This window comes from Sapajus apella, unplaced genomic scaffold (genome assembly GCF_009761245.1).
Source record: "Sapajus apella isolate SASKATOON/1434 unplaced genomic scaffold, GSC_monkey_1.0 scaffold83, whole genome shotgun sequence".
Classification (NCBI taxonomy): Eukaryota; Metazoa; Chordata; class Mammalia; order Primates; family Cebidae; genus Sapajus; species Sapajus apella.
In genome coordinates, this window is record NW_022437023.1 from 1,895,529 (window position 1) to 1,912,871 (window position 17,343).

At 45.9% G+C, this 17,343-nt stretch overlaps 1 protein-coding gene and 1 pseudogene across 2 annotated transcripts in view; one reads left to right on the forward strand and one right to left on the reverse strand.

Annotated features, from left to right (window-relative positions):
* The window catches only part of PACSIN1 (protein kinase C and casein kinase substrate in neurons 1), a 69,503-nt gene that overhangs the window by 32,063 nt on the left and 20,097 nt on the right, over nt 1–17,343 (forward strand). The window contains exon 1 of one of the 2 annotated variants that reach the window (XM_032253459.1): nt 16,686–16,896. The exons of the other annotated variant lie outside the window; for it this stretch is intronic. The gene's annotated coding sequence lies outside the window, so the exon portion shown is untranslated. Of the gene's footprint in view, nt 1–16,685; nt 16,897–17,343 lie in introns of those variants that run through there. 2 annotated transcript variants of the gene reach the window in all.
* On the reverse strand, nt 5,373–6,058 carry LOC116533646 (annotated as a pseudogene).

Below are 17,343 nucleotides of genomic sequence, written 5' to 3' on the forward strand. Positions count from 1 at the left end.
TTCCATTATTATTACATTGTAATATATAATGAAATAATTATACAACTGGCCATAATATAAAATCAGTGGGAACCCTGAGCTTTTCCTACAACTAGACAGTCCCATCTGGGGGCGTTGGGAGACAGTGACAGATCATCAGGCATTAGATTCTCATAAGGAGCGTGCAGCCTAGATCCCTCGCATTCAGAGTTCACAACAGGGTTTGCACTCCCAGCAGAATCTAATGCTGCCAGACAGGAGGCAGAGCTCAGGCGGTAATGTGAGTGAGGGGGCGTGGCTAAATGCAAGCTTCCCTGCCCACCACTCACCTCCTGCTGTGCAGCTCACTTTCTAACAGGCCACAGACAGTAGCAATCTGTGGCCTGGGGATTGGGGACTCCTATTATACCATACACAAAAATTAACTCAAAATGAATCAGACATAAATATGAGAACTAAATGTTTTAAATTCTTGGAAGAAATATAGGGAAGGGCCCGACGCAGTGGCTCATGCCTGTAATCCCAGCACTTTGGGAGTCCAAGGTGGATGGATCACTTGAGGTCAGGAGTTTGAGACCAGCCTGGCCAACACGGTGAAACCCCGTCTGCTGAAAATTCAAAAAAATTAGCTGGGCATGTTAACGGGAACCTGTAATCCCAGGTACTCGGGAGGCTGAGGCAGGAGAATTGCTTGAACCTGGGAGGTGGAGGTTGCAGGAGCTGAGATGGCACCACTGCACTCCAGCCTGGGCGACACAGTGAGACTTTGTCTCAAAAAAAAAAAAAAGCAAATATAGGGAAGAATCTTTATGACATTGGATTTGGCAATACGTAGTTTCTTGGATATAACACCAAAAGCACAGGCAACGAAAGGAAAAAAATAAATTGAACTTCATTAACATTTAAAGCTTTTGTACGTCAAAGGACACTATCAAAAGAGTCCTTTGATGTACAAAAGGACAAAGGACACTATCAAAAGCAGCCGACAAAATGGGAGAAAATATTTACAAATCATATATCTGATGAGGGGTTAATAGCCAGACTATATAAAGAACTTCTACAACTCAATAGCAAAAAAGACAACCCAGTTAAAAAACAGGTAAAGGACTTTTCTCCAAAGAGGATATACAGTTGGTCAGTAAGCACATAAAAAGATATCCAACATCGCTGATCCTTAGGGAAATGCAAATAAAAAACGCAATGAGATGCCACTTCACACCCATTAAGATGGTCATTATTAAAACAGAAAATAACTAGTGTTGGGAGTCTCTGAGCCTACTCTGGTTTGGGAGGCTGCCTGACGTCCTCAATAAAATAAAATAAAATGAGTGTTGCAGGGAAGTGTAGAAATGGAAACACTCATACATTGCTGGTGGGAATGTAAACTGGTACAGCCGCTGTGGAAAACAGTTTGGTGATTCATTAAAAAGCTAATCATAGAATTACCATATGATCCAGTAATCCTACTTCTAGGTACAGGCGAATGTTGGAAAGATTGTGGGTTTGGGTCCAGACCACTGCAACAAGGTGAGTATTGCATAGCATGAATTTTTTGATTTCCCAATGTATATAAAAGTTATGTTTACACTATACTGTAATAGTCTATTAAGTGTGCAATAGCATCGTGTCTAAAAAATGCACATACCTGGCCGGGTGCGGTGGCTCCTACCTGTAATCCCAGCACTTCGGGAGGCTGAGGTGGGCAGATCACCTGAGGTCAGGAGTTGGAGACAGCCTGGCCAACATGGCAAAACCCTGTCTCTGTTAAAAATACAAAAATTAGCTAGGCATGATGGCAGGTGCCTGTAATGCCAGCTACTTGGGAGGCTGAGGCAGGAGAATTGCTTAAACCCAGGAGGTGGAGGTTGCGGTGAGCAGAGATCGTGCCATTGCACTCCAGCCTGGGCAACAGAGTGAGACTTTGTCTCAAAAAAAAAAAATGTACATACCATCATCAAAAGATCTTTTGTTGCTAAAAAAACATATGATCATCTGAGCCTTCAGTGAGTCCTCATCGTTTTGTTGGTGGAGCTTCTTGCCTCAGTGTTTATGGCTGCTGACTGATCGGGATGGAGGTTGCTGAAGGTTGGAGTGGCTATGGCAATTAAAAAAAATTTATGACAGCAGTGAAGTTTGCTGCGTCCGTTAGCTCTTCCTTTCATAAAAGATTTCTCAGTAGCACATGATGCGGTTTGATAGCATTTTACCCACAGTAGACCTTCTTTCCAAATTGGAGTGAGTCCTCTCAAACCCTGCTGCTGCTTTCTCAACTAAGTTTATGTCATATTTTAAATCCTTTGTTGTTATTTCAACAATGCTTCACTGCGTCTTCACCAGCGGTAGATCCCATATCAGGAAATCACTTTCTTTGCTCATCCATAGGAAGTCACGCCTCATCCATTCAGGTGTTATCAGCAATTCAGTCACATCTTCAGGCTCTAATTCTAATTCTAGATCTCTTGCTATTTTTACCACATCTGTGATTTCTTCCTCCACTAAAGTCTTGAGCCCCTCAAGGTCATCTATGAGGGTTGGAATCAGTTTCTTTCAAACTCATATTAATTTTGATATTTTGATCTGCTTCCGTGAATTGAGAATTTTTTTAATGGCACCTAGAATGATTAGTCCTTTCCAGAAGGTTTTCAATTTACTTTGCCCAGATCCATCAGAGGAATCATTATCTACGGCAGCTATAGCTGTGTGAAATATATTTCTTAAATAAAAAGACTGAAAAGTTGAAATGACTCCCTGATCCATGGGCTGCAGAATGGATGCTGTGTTAGCAGACGTGAAAACAGCATTCATCTCCTTAAACGTCTCCATCAAAACTCTTAGGTGACCAGGTGCGTTCAAAAAGCAGAAATATTTTGAAAGAAATCTTTCTTCTGAGCAGTAGGTCTCAACAGTAGGCTTAAAATATTCAGTAAACTGTGCTGTAAACCTGGATGTGCTGTCATCCAGGCTTCCAGGCTTTGTTGTTCCATTTATAGACAGAGGCAGAGTGGATTTAGCATAATTCTCAAGGACCTTAGAATTCCAGGAATGGTGAATGAGCACTGGCTTCAACTTAAAATCACCAGCTGCATTAGCTCCTAACAAGAGAGTCAGCCTGTCCTTTGAAGCACTGAAGCCAGTCATTGACTTCTCTCTAGCTATGAGGGTCCAAAATGGCAGCTTCTTCCAATAGAAGGCTGTTTCATGGGCATGGAAAAATCTGTTGTTTAGTGTAGCCTCCTTCCTCAATGATCTTAACTAGACCTCTGCATAACTTGCTGCAGCTTCTGCATCAGCACTTGCCGTTTCACTGTGCACTTTGCTGTTATGGAAATGGCTTCTTTCCTTAAGCCTCATGAACCAACTTCTGCTGGCTTCTACCTTTTCTGAATCTTCTTCACCTCTCTCAGACTTCATAGAACTGAAAAGAGTTGGGGTCTTGGATTAGGCTTTGGCTTAAGGGATGGTTGTGGCTGTTTTCATCTTCTATTTAGACTACTAAGACCTTCTTCCTGTTAGCAACAAGGCTGTTTTGTTTTCTTAATATTTTTTTGTTGTTCTTTTTTTAAAATTCTTTTTCTTAATAGTTTTTTATTTTTCTTTATTGTCTTAACATTTTAAATGGAAACACTTCAATTTACACATTTTGTAAAGTGTGTGACATTCAAGTTACACACTTATAATGTTATATTTTTAAAATTGAAGTCTAACATATCTTAGCTGTGCAATCCAATAAACTGTACACCTGTGAAAACTGCCACTCGAATCAGAATAGAAAATATTTCCAGTGCCCCAAAGGCATGTTCCCGCCTGTTGACATCTCCCAGAAGCAATTGCTGTTCTGACCTCAATCTCTATGAATTAGATTTGCTTCTTCTGAATTTATCTGTAGTGTTTTTGAGTATATCTCTTTGTATAGATTTTTTAGTAGTTGCTCTAGGCATTACCATATATGTCTACATACCTATATCTATTTGTCTATATTTATGTCTATCTACCCATCCATCCATCCATTCACAGTCTGCTGGTGTCCATGTTTTACCAGTTCAAGTGAATTGCAGAAAACTTACTTCTCCTTAAGTTCCTTTACCCTCCCCTTTATAATCTAATTGTCATCAATTTTTCCTCTGCATGCTTTAAGAAGCACATCAGACAATGTTTTATATATACACATATGTGTGTGTGTGTGTATGTGTGTGTGTGTGTGTGTGTGTGTGTGTGTGTGTGTGTGTGTGTTTTGAAACAGAGTTTTGCTTTTGTCACCCAGGCTGGAGTGCAGTGGCGCAATCTGGGTTCAAGCAATTCTCATACCTCAGCCTCCAGAGTAGCTGGGATTACAGGTGCACACTACTGTGCCCAGTATTTTTGTATTTTTAGTAGAGATGGGGTTTTGCCACGTTGGCTTGGCTGGTCTCAAACTCCTGACCTCAAGTGATCCACCTGCCTTGGCCTCCCAAAGTGTTGAGATTACAGGTGTGAGCCACCGTGCCTGGCCACAGTGTTATAATTTTTGCTTCAACCCTCAAACATAATTTAGAAAGCTTAAGAGAAGGAAAGTCCATCCTATTTCCTGTATTTTTACTCTTTCCATTGTTCTCTCCTCCTCCCCAATGTTCCAGGAGGATTCCTTCTTTTATCTTTCCTTTCGGTTTCAAGAACTTCCTTTATTCTTTTTTTTTTTTTTTTGAGACGGAGTTTCGCTCTTGTTACCCAGGCTGGAGTGCAATGGCGCAATCTCGGCTCACTGCAACCTCCGCCTCCCAGGTTCAGGCAATTCTCCTGCCTCAGCCTCCTGAGTTGCTGGGATTACAGGCACGCGCCACCATGCCCAGCTAATTTTTTGTATTTTTAGTAGAGACGGGGTTTCACCGTGTTGACCAGGATGGTCTCGATCTCTTGACCTCATGATCCACCCGCCTCGGCCTCCCACAGTGCTGGGATTACAGGCTTGAGCCACCGCGCCCGGCCCTTTATTCTTTTAGGGTAGGTCTGCTAACAAAAAAATTCTCTTAGTTTTCCGTTATCTGAGAATACCTTGATATTCCTTCATTCCTGAAAGATATTTTCTCTGGATATATGGTTCTGGGCTGGCAGTTCCTTTATTTCAGCACTTGAAAAATGCTTTGCCCCTTCTTTCTGGCTTCTGTGGTTTCTGATTTTAAAAAATCTGCTGTAATTTGTCCCCCCGCCCCTTTTTTTTTGATTTTTAGATTTTCTTTTAGGGATGAGGTCTCACTTTGTCACCCAGGATGGAGTGTTGTGGCACAATCATAGTTCACTGCAGCCTTGAACTCCTGGGCTCAAGTAATCCTTGGGCCCAGGAGGCCTCAGCCTCCCAAGTAGTCAGAACTACAGGTGGACGCCACCACACCCAGCTAATTTTTTTTTTTTTTTTTACATCATGACTCTGGCTCACTTTATTTTTGGCCCCAGGTCAGGTCTCCCAAAGGGTTTCCCAGCAGTCACTTCAGAGTCTCCTGCAGTCACCATCAAGCAGACATGTTCCTCAGGAGGCTGTGTCATTGCCCCAATTCTTGACTTCTGGTATCACCATCTCCTGTCACTTGGGCTCCAGCCTGTGTCCAATGACCTCAAACAGGACTTCAAAGCATAGCTACCAGTTTGAAGGTGTCCTCAGGCTTGGTAAGAGCCAAGTGGACAAAAGTCTTGTAGAGCACAGCACCCTTGGGCAGCCTGGTGGCGAGATCCACAGCCTCCGTGTTTCTGGGATGAGGCACGTAGACATCCTTAGCGTAGTGGACTAGCCCGTCTTCCAGGGCATACAGACATTTATTCTTCCCAAGACCCACATGGGTACCTGGGTGACAGCGGAAACGGCACTGTGTTCCAAGGATGTTCCCAGCATGAACATAGTGTCCTTCCACTTTCTTAATGCCTAGGCATCTGCCTGATGACTTTCCACTGAGGTTTTTGGAGCTACCACCCGTCTTCTTGGAAGCATATCTGACAGCAAGAGCTGTAGCCGGAGAGGACTCAGCAAGGATGTAATGGCTGTCCCAATCCTCAGCGCCGGCACCGCCGACGCCCCCAGCTGATTTTTAATTTTTTTTTTTTTTGGAGAAATAGGGTCCTGCTATGTTGCCCAGCCTGTTCTTCCCTTTTAAATAAAGTGTGATTTCTCTCTCTCTGCTTTCAAGATTTTTCATTGTCTTTAGTTTTCAAGAGTTTGACCATGATGTGCTTTGGAGTGGATTTCTTGGGGTTTTATCTGTTTGGAGTTCACTCACCTTCTTAAATCCATTGTTTGTCTTTTGCCAAGTTCAGGATTTTTTCAGCTGCTATTTCTTTGAATATTTGTTCAACCTCCACTCTTTCTCCCCCTCTTGGACTCTAAAAACATGAATGTTAGAGCTTCTATTTTAGACCCACAGGTTCCTGAAGTTCTTTTATTTTCTTTTTTTCAGTCCATTTTCTCTCTGTTGTTCAGATTGGGTAATTTTTTTTTTTTTTTGAGACAGAGTCTCGCTCCGTTGCCAGGCTGGAGTGCAGTGGTATGATCTCAGCTCACTGCAACTTCCATCTCCCGGGTTCAAGCAATTCTCCTGCCTCAGCCTCCTGAGTAGCTATGATTACAGGCATGCATCACCATGCCCAGGTAATTTTTTGGTATTTTTAGTAGAGACGGGGTTTCACCGTGTTGGCCAGGCTGGTCTTGAACGTCTGAACTTGTGATCCACCCACCTCGGCCTCCCAAAGTGCTGGGATTACAGACATGAGCCTGGCCCACACTGGGTGATTTCTATTGTTCTATCTTCAAGTTTCATGACTTTTTTCTCTCTTACCTCCATTCTGTTTTTTTTGTTTTTTGAAAGGGAGTCTCTCTCTGTCACCCAGGCTGGAGTACAGTGGCACGATCTCGGCTCACTGCAACCTCTGCCTCCTTGGTTCAAGTGATTTTTGTACCTCAGCCTCCTTGGTAGCTGGGATTACTTTCAGTAGAGATGGAGTTTCACCATGTTGCCCAGGCTGGTCTTGAACTCCTGGCCTCAAGCGATCTGCCCACCTCGGACTTTCAAAGTGCTGGGATTACAGGTGTGAGCCACCATAACCGGCTTCCATTCTATTTAGAAAGCTCACTGGATGTTGATCTTGTCCAGTGAGCTTTCTAAAAGTCTATCAATTTGGTGGTTCTTTGTAATTTCTATTTGCTTAGGCTTTCTGTTTTTCATTCGTTTCAAACATGTTCATAATTGTTTGCTGTAGTATTTTTCAGATGGCAGCTTTAAAATCCTTGTCAGATAATTCCCATATTTATGTCTTGCTGTTGGCATCTGTTGGTTGTCTTTTCTCATTAAAGCTGAGATTTTCTTGGTTCTTGGTGTGACAAAATATTTTCCTTTTTAGAGACAGGGCCTCGCTCTGTTGCCCAGGCTAGAGCGCAATGCCACAATCCCAGTTCATTGCAGCCTCGACCTACTGGGCTCAAGCAACCCCACCTAAGCCTTCAAGTATCTGGGACTGCAGGCATGTACCACCATGCCAGGCTAATTTTTTCATTTTGGGTCTCACTATGTTGCCCAGGCTGGTCTCAAACTTCTGGCCTCAAGCAAGCCTCCTGCCTTGGTCTCCTAAATTGCTAGAATTGCAGGTGTGAGCCACTGCTCATGGCCACAGATTATTTTTTTATTATATCCTGGATATTTGGGGATATGTTATGAGATGCCGGATCTTCTTGAAATCTGTTTCAGCAGGCCTCCTTTAACCTTGGGCCTTATTAATGCAAGGTGGGGCTAGAAATCCACGTCCCTCACTTGACCTTGCTTGACACCGTGGTGGGGGGTCAGGGGTGCCTTCTTACTTCTGGGCAGTGGTGGGAGTTCTGGCTCCAATGTTCCCTCCCAGCATGGGAAGAGAGAGTGCCTTGTTACTGCTCCTATGTGGTCTCCACTGACCTGATTACTCTTGAGTGGGGTTGAAAGTCCTGACACCAACCCAGCAAGGAGGGGGAAGGGCACCTTGTTATTGTTGGGTGGAGTGGAAGTCCTAGCTCTCCCTCATTCTTCACTGTTATCAACCTGGCCATGGCGGATGGGGCTTCTAGTTTTGGCCAGGCAAGTCTCCCTACCCGGCTTTTGCTCAAAGCAAAGCATGGGTCTGGGGCTGTAATTTCTTCCACGGTGTTTGGCTAGCGTGGGGAGGTCATTGTTTTACAGGTTTTTGTTTTGCTAGGCTAGATCTCTGCTGGGCCTTTGGCTAAAGAGAGCAGGTTTCTCTCTCTCTCTCTCTCTTTTTAAAATTATGTTTTAGACCCATTAATAGGAGCAGAGAGTAGGTTTTTCTTGGGGCTCCTTTTGTCTATGTTTGTTGGTATTTCTGGGTTGCTGACTTCTTCCAGCTCCAAATCTGGCATCTACTGGGCAAAAAGAAAACCCAGGGAACTCACTGCTCTGTCATTGTTTGGTCCTGAGGTCTCTAGTCAGTCTGCCTTCTTCTCTCTACCTTTTAGAGTTTTCTGATGTTTGTTTTATATAGAGTGTCCAGGGGGTTTTAGCACAAGGCTGGGGAGAAGTGCGTCTACTCCATCTTGTTCAGAATCAGAAGTCCAGATTCGTCTATTCTTGAACTTCACATAAATAGAATCTACTGTGTGTGCTCTTTTAAGTTTGGCTTCTCTTGCTCGGCATGATGTCTTTTCCAAAAAACTTTTATTGTGGTTAAAAAAAAAAAAAAGCCCACATAACATGAGATCTACAAAATCTTAAATGTACAATATTAACTATAGGCCCAATGTTGTGTAGCAGGTCTCTAGAACTTTTTCATTTTGCAATGATGAAGCTTTATACCCATTAAATAACAACTCCCCATTTCTTCCTCCCCTCGGCCCCTGGCAACCACTATTCTCCTTCCTGCTTCTATGGGTTTGACTACTTTAGATACTTCATAAAGTGGAATAATGCAGTATTTGTTCTTCAATGACTGGCTTATTTAAGTTAGCATAATATCCTCAAGGTTCACTCATGTTGTGGCATGAGATAGGATTTCCTTTTTTAAGGCTAAATACTATTCCACTGTATGTATATACCACATTTTCTTTATCCATGCATCCAGTGATGGACATTTAGGTTGTTTCTACATCTTCGCTACTATGAGTAATGCTGCAATGAACATAGGAGTACAATTTGTCTTTGAGACCCTGATTTCAATTCTTTTGGATACATACGCAGAGTAGTGGTATAGTGGTATTGATGAATCATATGGTAATTCTTTTTTTTTTTTTTTTGAGAAAGAGTTTTGCCCAAGCTAGAGTGCTACGGCATGATCTCAGATCACTGAAATCTCCACCTCCTGGGATCAAGCAATTTTCCCGCCTCAGCTTCCTGAGTAGCTGGGATTACAGGCATGGACCACCATGCCTGGCTAATTTTTTGTATTTTTAGTAGAGATGGGGTTTCACCATGTTGGCCAGGCTAGTCTTGAGCTCCTGACCTCAGGTGATCCACCCACCTCGGCCTCCCACAGTGCTAAGATTACAAGCGTGAGCCACCGTGCCTGGCAGTAGTTCTTTTTTAAATTTTCTTCTTTTTTAAAAAATTTTTATATTTAGTAGAGACGAGGTCTTGCTATGTTACCCAGGCTGATCTTGAACTTTTGAGCTCAAGCAATCCTCTTGCCTTGGCCATCCAAAATGCTGGGATTAGAGGCATGAGTCACCGTGCCCAGCCTATTTTTAACTTTTGAGAAATTTTCATACTGTTTTTTATAGCAGCTGCACCATTACACCTTCCTACCACCAGTGCACAAGTGTTCAAATTTATCCTCATCCTTGCCAACACTTGTTATTCTATTATTATTACTTTTTAAATAATGGCCATCCTGACAGGTATGAGGTGATATCTCGCTGTGGTTTTGATTTGCCTTTCCGCAATGATTAGTGATGTTGAGCATTTTTTAATATTCCAGTTGGTCATTTGTATGCCTTCTTTGGAGAAATGTCTGTTCAAGCCCTTTGCTTAATATTTAATTAATTTTTTTTTGAGATGGAGTTTTGCCCTTGTTGCTCAGGCTGGAGTGCAATGACACAATCTTGGCTCATCTCAACCTCCATCTCCCAGGTTCAAGTGACTCTCCTGCCTCAGACTCCTGAGTAGCTGGGATTACAAGCATGTGCTACCACGCCCAGCTAATTTTTGTATTTTTAGTAGAGATGGGGTTTCTCCATTTTGGTCAGGTCTCGAACTCCCAACCTCAGGTGATCCACCTGCCTCGGCCTCCCAAAGTGCTGGGATTACAGGTGTGAGCCACTGCATCCGGCCTAATTAATTAATTATTATTATTTTTTAGTTATCCGGTTATAGGAATTTCTTACATATTTTGAATACTGATCCCTTGTTAGATATGTAGTTTGCAATTTTTTTTTCCCATTCAGGGGGTTATCTTTTCAGTCTGCTAACTGTTTCCTTTGCAGTGCTTAGGCTTTTTAGTTTGATGTAGTCTCATTTGTCTATTTTTGTTTTTGTTGCCTGTGCTTTTGGTGTCAGATAGAAATCATTGCCAAGGCCAATATTCTGAAGTCTTCCCCTATGTTTTCTTTTAGGAATTTTATGGTTTCTGGTTTTATGTTTAAGTTTTTAATGCACTTTGAGCTGATTTTTGTCTATGGTGTAAGATAAGGATCCAATTTTATTCTTTTGCATGTAGAAAGCAGTTTTTCCATCACCATTTGTTGAAGAAGAACTGTTCTTCCTGTCATTTCCCCATTGTGTCTTCTTGGCACCCTCACTGAAGATCTGTTGACCATATATGCATGGGTTTATTTCTGGGCTCTTCATTCTGTTCCATTGGTCTGTATGTCTTTACTTATTTATTTATTGCTGGTGACCATAATATGCATATATGTCTGTCTTTATGACAGCACCCTACTGTTTTAATTATTGTAGCTTAGTAATATATTTTGAAATCAGAAGTATGGGGCCTCCAGCTTTGTTCTTCTCAAGATTTTTTGGCTATTTTAGGGACCTTGTGGTTCCTATGATTTTAGGATTCTTCCATTGAGATCTTAAGAGGGATTACATTGAATCTGTAGATTGCTTTGGGTAGTATGGATATTTTAGGAATATTAAGTCTTCCAATTGATGAACATGGAATGTTTTTACTTCTTTGTGTCTAATTTCTTTCATCAATATTTTATAGTTTTCAGTTTACAAGTATTTCATCTCCTAGGTTAGCTTTGTTCCTAAGTATTTTATTCTTTTTGATGTTATTATAAATAGAATTGTTTTCTTAAATTTTTTTCAGAAATTCAGAAATTTCAGAAAACTTTCAGAATTTCTCAGAATTTTCTATTTGTTATTAGTATACAGAATCAGCATGATGTCTTGAAATTTATCCATGTGATTGTGTGTAGTGGGATTTTTTTCATTGATGTGTAGTATTCCACTATATGAACAAACCACATTGTAGAATTTATACAATGTAATCCTACACAGCAAACTACCTTTACTACATGCAGTAATATGCACAGTTTGTTTGTCAACCCCTCTGTGGGTGGGCATTTGGATTGCTTCCAATTTGGAAATATTAAGAATGAAGCTTCTATGAACATTCTTGGACATGCGTTTTTGTGGCTATGCACTAAATATTGAAAAAGCTTCTTCTTTCTTTTTTCTTTTTTTTTTTTTTTTTTAGATGGGGTTTTGCTCTTGTTGCCCAGGCTGGAGTGCAATTGCGCAATCTCAGCTCACCGCAACCTCCGCCTCCCGGGTTCAAGTGATTCTCCTACCTCAGCCTCCTGAGTAGCTGGGATTACAGGTGCTTGCCACCACACCCGGCTAATTTTGTATTTTTAGTAGAGATGGTGTTTCTCTATCTTGGTCGGGCTGGTCTCAAACTCCTGACCTCAGGTGATCCGCCCACCTCAACCTCCCAAAGTGCTGGGATTACAGGCATGAGCCACTGCACCAGGCCGCAAAAGCTTCTTAACTGGTCTCCTTGCCTCAGCCTTTGTCTCCTTCTAATCACTTCTCCATGTAAAAACCACTGTGATCTTCTGAAAACATAATTTGGATCCCTTTCTCCCCTTGCTCAAAAACACCAATGGCTTCCCTTCCTATTTAGAATAAAATTCAGAGTCCTCACCATGGCCTACAAGGCCCTCTCGGAGCCAGCCCCTGCCTGCCTCTTCTTTGTCACTATCTTGTTTGCCACCTCTCTCTGTCTGGCTTGCTCTACCTCCCATCCATTCATCCGCCCTCCCATCCACCCATCCGCACATTCAGCTGTGGGCTGCTTTCAATGTGCTCAGCTTACTCCCACCTCCAGACATTTGCCCTTGCTCTTCCCTCTGCCAGAAACGCTGTTCCTTCAAATCACCACGTACCTACCTTCCTTTCTCCCTTTATTTAGGTCTCTATTCAAATGTCATCTCTTAAAAGCGAGATTGTAAAATGTTCCTGCCTTGTACTCTCTGTCTCCTTAGCTCACATTATTTTTCTTGATGGCACCACTCATGTCATCATCTGAACTTTATGATTATTTTTTGAGACATGGTCTTGCTCTGTCGCTAGGCTGGAGTGCAGTGGTGTGATCTTGGCTCACTGCAACCTCCGCCTCCCAGATCATGTGAAAATGCAGATTCTGATGCGGGAAGTCTGGAGTGGGACCTGAAATTCCGCATTTCCAGTGATTCTCCTGCCTCAGCCTCCCGAGTAGCTGGGACTACAGGTGTGCATCACCATGTCCACTAATTTTTGTGTTTTTAGTAGAGACGAGGTTTCACCATGTTGGCCAGGATGGTCTTGATCTCTTGACTTGTGATCCACCCACCTTGGCTTCCCAAAGTGCTGGGATTACCGGTGTGAGCCACCATGCACGCCGGAACATATTTATTTTGTTTATCATGTGCCTCCCTTTGGCATGAAATCTCCCTGAGGTCATGGATGTTGTCTGTCTGTCTGCTGTGTTCTACCCTAGAGCAGCGCTGCATACAGTTGCATTCAGGAAATGCTTGTTAAATGCACAAAGAAACTAGCATAAGATTTAGTCAGACACCTTATATTGACACCAGCATCATCTTGCAGCTGTGTATTACAGTACAGGGCTAGCCCCTTAACTTCGGAGTCTCACGCCCCAATCACCTGGGGTTGTGTGAAAATGCAGATTCTGATGAGGGGAGTCTGGGGTGGGACCTGAAATTCCACATTTCTGACCAGCTTCCGGGTGGTCCCCAAGCTGCTGGGCCTTGGAAAGTGAGGCCTTAACTCCTTGGAGCCTCAGTTTCCACACCTATAAAATGGCTCATTGTAAAAAAACCCAAAAAACAGTGGATACAATATGGAGCACTGTGCACCGTGCCTAGATGGAGCAGGGACTCAGCGAGTAGCAATATTTGCTGCTCCTCCTCCAGGTGACTGCTGGGGCCACTGGACATTTTCTCCCTCTGATCTTCCCCCTCCCAGTACCCACCCCACATGCTCAGCCACCTACACAGAATCCCACTAAAGCCTTTTCCATATTCTTTCTCCAGAGCTGGCCAGCACTGCCTGTTGTGGGCTGGGGTTGGGGAGGATTCTGGCATTTTGACAGTCATCGGAATATTATGCAGATGAGATGCAAAGCAGCAGCTAATGAGCACTGATTGCATTTCCCCTGGCTCTGGGGAACACGTGGGATAACTGTGCTGAGCTGGAGGAAGGGGCAATGAATGCTTTTGGGGAGCTGGATAAGGAGGCAAGGAGAGGGATGACAGAAGGAGCAGGCTTCTCCCTGGGAGCATGAAGGGCCGCTGCCCTGTGGCCTGGGCCAGATACCCTCTTCTGATCTCACCAGTGGGACAGGAGCATGGCTAAGGTCCAGGGACAGGAGCTGAGATTGGGCATGGAGTGCGTGTGTGTGCGTGCGTGTATGTGTGTGTACATGGTGTAGGTGGGTGTCCCTGGACCTGCAAGTGGGAGAGTAGAGGGCCTTCATTCCCAGCAGCAGATGGGGCCAGATTAGGCTGACAGTGGGATGGGGTGGGGGTGGATGGTCTCTGGGCAGAGGAAGAAGCGGGAGGCAGAAGGGGTTGGTTTCTTCCACAGGGCCTGTCTGGAATCCGTGAGTGTGGGAGGACAGGACGTGGGGTCTGCCAAGCAGCAGATGGGGCCTGATCAGGCTGACGGAGGGGTGGGTTGGAGGGCAGCTGTCTTTGGTATCCCTGGATGGAGCCCGTCTCTTTAGGAGAAAGATGATCCTGGGCTGGGGGCCGGCAGGTAGGCAGGGGGCTCTGCTTACAGCACCTGGAAATTCGATCCCTCCCTGTCCCCCAGCTGAGGCCTCCTCACTCTCCAGGAAGCCTATGCTCTTGGGGCTGGGAGTCCCCACCCTCCTGGGATGGGCCTTGACCTGAACTCCCTGCCAAGGACCTCCAGGCCTGAGGACAGCTGATGTCAAGCTTCTGGCCCAAGGAAGGCAAGGCTGGAAGTCACTTCTGAGGTTGATTATGAGGTCCTTGTGTCCACCACTTGACTGGCACTTCAAATACGATCTCGTCCTGCCTTTGACCTAAGGATAGAAGCTAACTTGGCTATGAAACTTTTAGAAACTGGGTGGCTGATGCCGTGTTTCCAAATCAGATCTTAATGGAATCAACATGGGACACCGAAAAAGGCTTTGCAGGCAGAGGGTTCGAATCCCAGGCCCAGCCACTGGCTGCCTTTGTCACCGTGGACAAGCTGCTCATCTCTCAGAGCCTGTTTCCTAGTCACCATGCCCTGTGACAGCCGAAGACTGTGGGAGAGCCCCTGAGACAGGCCCGGGCTTTCCGGGAACCCACTAGCTCGTCGTCTCCTCAAGGGCAGGGACTCTGTTTTGCCCACAGCTGTATCTCAGTGTCTAGAACCATCTGTGGCACATGGTAGGTGCCTAGTCAGTATCTGTTGAATGGATGAAATGCTCCATTTCTCTATTCCGAGATGATTTTTCTCTTATCACTTGACATCTCTAATATTGAGATGCTTCGTGCAGTTGACGGCATGTCTGAGTTTCACTGGCAGCAGCCTTGTGATTGAGAGGGGTCTTGGAATGATGAATACAGAAGAGCTATCATTACTACCAGAGGCCCTTTTATAAAAAAAAATTTTTTTTTTAAAGAGACGGGGTTTCACCATATTGGTCAGACTGGTCTTGAACTCCTGACCTCAGGTGATCCACCTGCCTCGGCCTCCCAAAGTGCTGGGATTATAGGCGTTAGCCACCACGCCCGGCCCACCAGAAGGCCTTTTGCTTCATTTGTGGTGGCTTCTGGTTCCTTCCTGTTGTATCTGCCCTCAATGGGGAGTGTGGGGTCCCTGAGAATTGCCCAGAGGCACAAGGGCAGCAGTGACGCTTGCCCGAGGCCCTGCAGGGGTGCTGGGCTGATAACAGCATGCTCTGTGGGGCATGCTGTGTGTCCCGGGTCCCGGTCCCCACTCCTGTCTCCTGCCACCTGCCACCCACATTGTCCCTCCTGGGTGTTGGCAGGAGTCTAGAAGCTTGTGTGAAGCCTGGAATTCTCTCTTCGGGGACAGTCGTTTTCCCCTGTCCTGTCATAACCCCAAGTCCTGGGACTGGACAGCAGCCAGGGGGAGGGTAGGGATATGTGTGAACCTCCTAGGCTGAGGGGGCTCTAGGCAGGATCTAGTGTGGATTTTCAGAATGAGAGTGAGGGAGGGTTGGCCCTGTCTCCACCCCCACCCCATTCCCCTTCAGCAGCAGAGCTGAGACGCTGCTGAGATCAGATTAGTGCCTGGTCCCAAGGCGGGGCGGAGCAGACAGGCAAATCCTCCTCTGGGAGGCCACTCATCATGTAACCCCTGGCCCTGACACTTCTACTGCCACCACTGAACCCCGCCCATGGGGCTAGCTAGCATCAGGGCTTGTGTGTGCCATGGTGAGTTTGTATAGGAAGGGTTTGTGCGTCACAGGTTCTGAATCCATGTCGATGTGTGTGCATGTGTCTTAAAGATGTGTGTATGCTGATACTAGTGTCACAGTTACATGTGTGTGTTATAGGTGCATGTGTAGGAAGATACACAGACTTCTGGAAATGCACGTGTGCAAATATGTGTAATGGGTGTTTATATCTCTAAGTGTGTTGTTGGGATCCACACGTCATGGACACCACCCATGTATGTGCCTGAGTGGTGTGTGGCAGCCATGGCCCACGGGAGAAGTGTTGCAACTGGCATCACAAGGCCTCAGTGCCGACAGCTAGCCCAGGAACCTTGGGCGCTCAAAGTCTTTTACTGCTGTGGCCCATCAGCTTCCAATCTGTAAAATGGGTATGAAGTCTCACGGCACGAGGTTGTGGAACACCTCTCACACTCAGCCTGGCCTAGAAAAAACTCAAGAGGATAAATGATTAAACAAATAGAAATGCTTCACAGAGCAGCAGGCACTCAGATTTTAAGGACCTGAGGGAAGTGCAGGGCAAGGTGCAGCTATCTGGAAGGACAGTTGGGAGGCAGGATCCTGGGGAGAAGGGAAGAAAGGGGATGGGGCAGGGTGGTGGCCCAGCCGGTGTCCCCACCAGCCTCTCCGTGCCCATGAAGTGTGTGTGTGCGTGCCCATATTGATGCGGCGCGCCGTGCAGGAGGCGGGCGTCCCCTGCTGTACATGGGAGGGAGGCTGTCTGTGTGGAGCATTGCCCAGTTGCCATAGAAACCAGAGAAGGAGGTGGGTGGCTGGAGAAGGAGGCGGGTCGGGAGCGAGGAGTTGAGAGGAGGCAGCAGTGTGGGGAGCTGGCTCCTGCAGTTCTGGCGCTGCTGCCTTCCAGAGTGAGCGGTGGAGGGAACCCTAGAGGACAGAGCCCCCAGCCCGGCACCAGGCCCCCTCTCCGCCCGCCACCACGGAGGAGAAGGAGGACAGCCAGCCCCTCCGGCCCTGGCCTGGCCCAGCGGGGGCAGTAAGCTCCTACCTGCCCCCAGCTTGGTGCCCACACGGGCCCAGGTAGGCATTTCGATGGCTGGAGGAGGCTGTGTGGAGTGGGGAACCGGGCTGCCCTGCCTTCCTACCAGCCGCACCTGGTAGGAGCCAAACAGGCCAGCCAGAGGGGCCGGGCCAGGGACCCAGCTGGGGAGTGGGGTGTGGGGCACAGCCGGCATCCCGAGAGGCCTCCTCAGAACCTTGATCCTCCTCATCAGGGGACTGTCCCTGTTGCCTTTTCTCCTCTGTACCTCTTGTCTCTGCTACTAACAGGTCCTGACTTTGCAGCCATGGCCCCTCCTTGGGGCAGTGGTTTGAGGAAGGCTGGAGCCTCCAGGGACCCACAGTCTGAAGCTAGACAGGGTGGGCAGCAGAGGGCAGGGAGGAGTGAGGATGCCCCCGCCCCATTCAAGGCACTGCCGGGCTCTTGCCATTTGGGATAAGCAGACTTGCCTCCCACCCCCATGACGC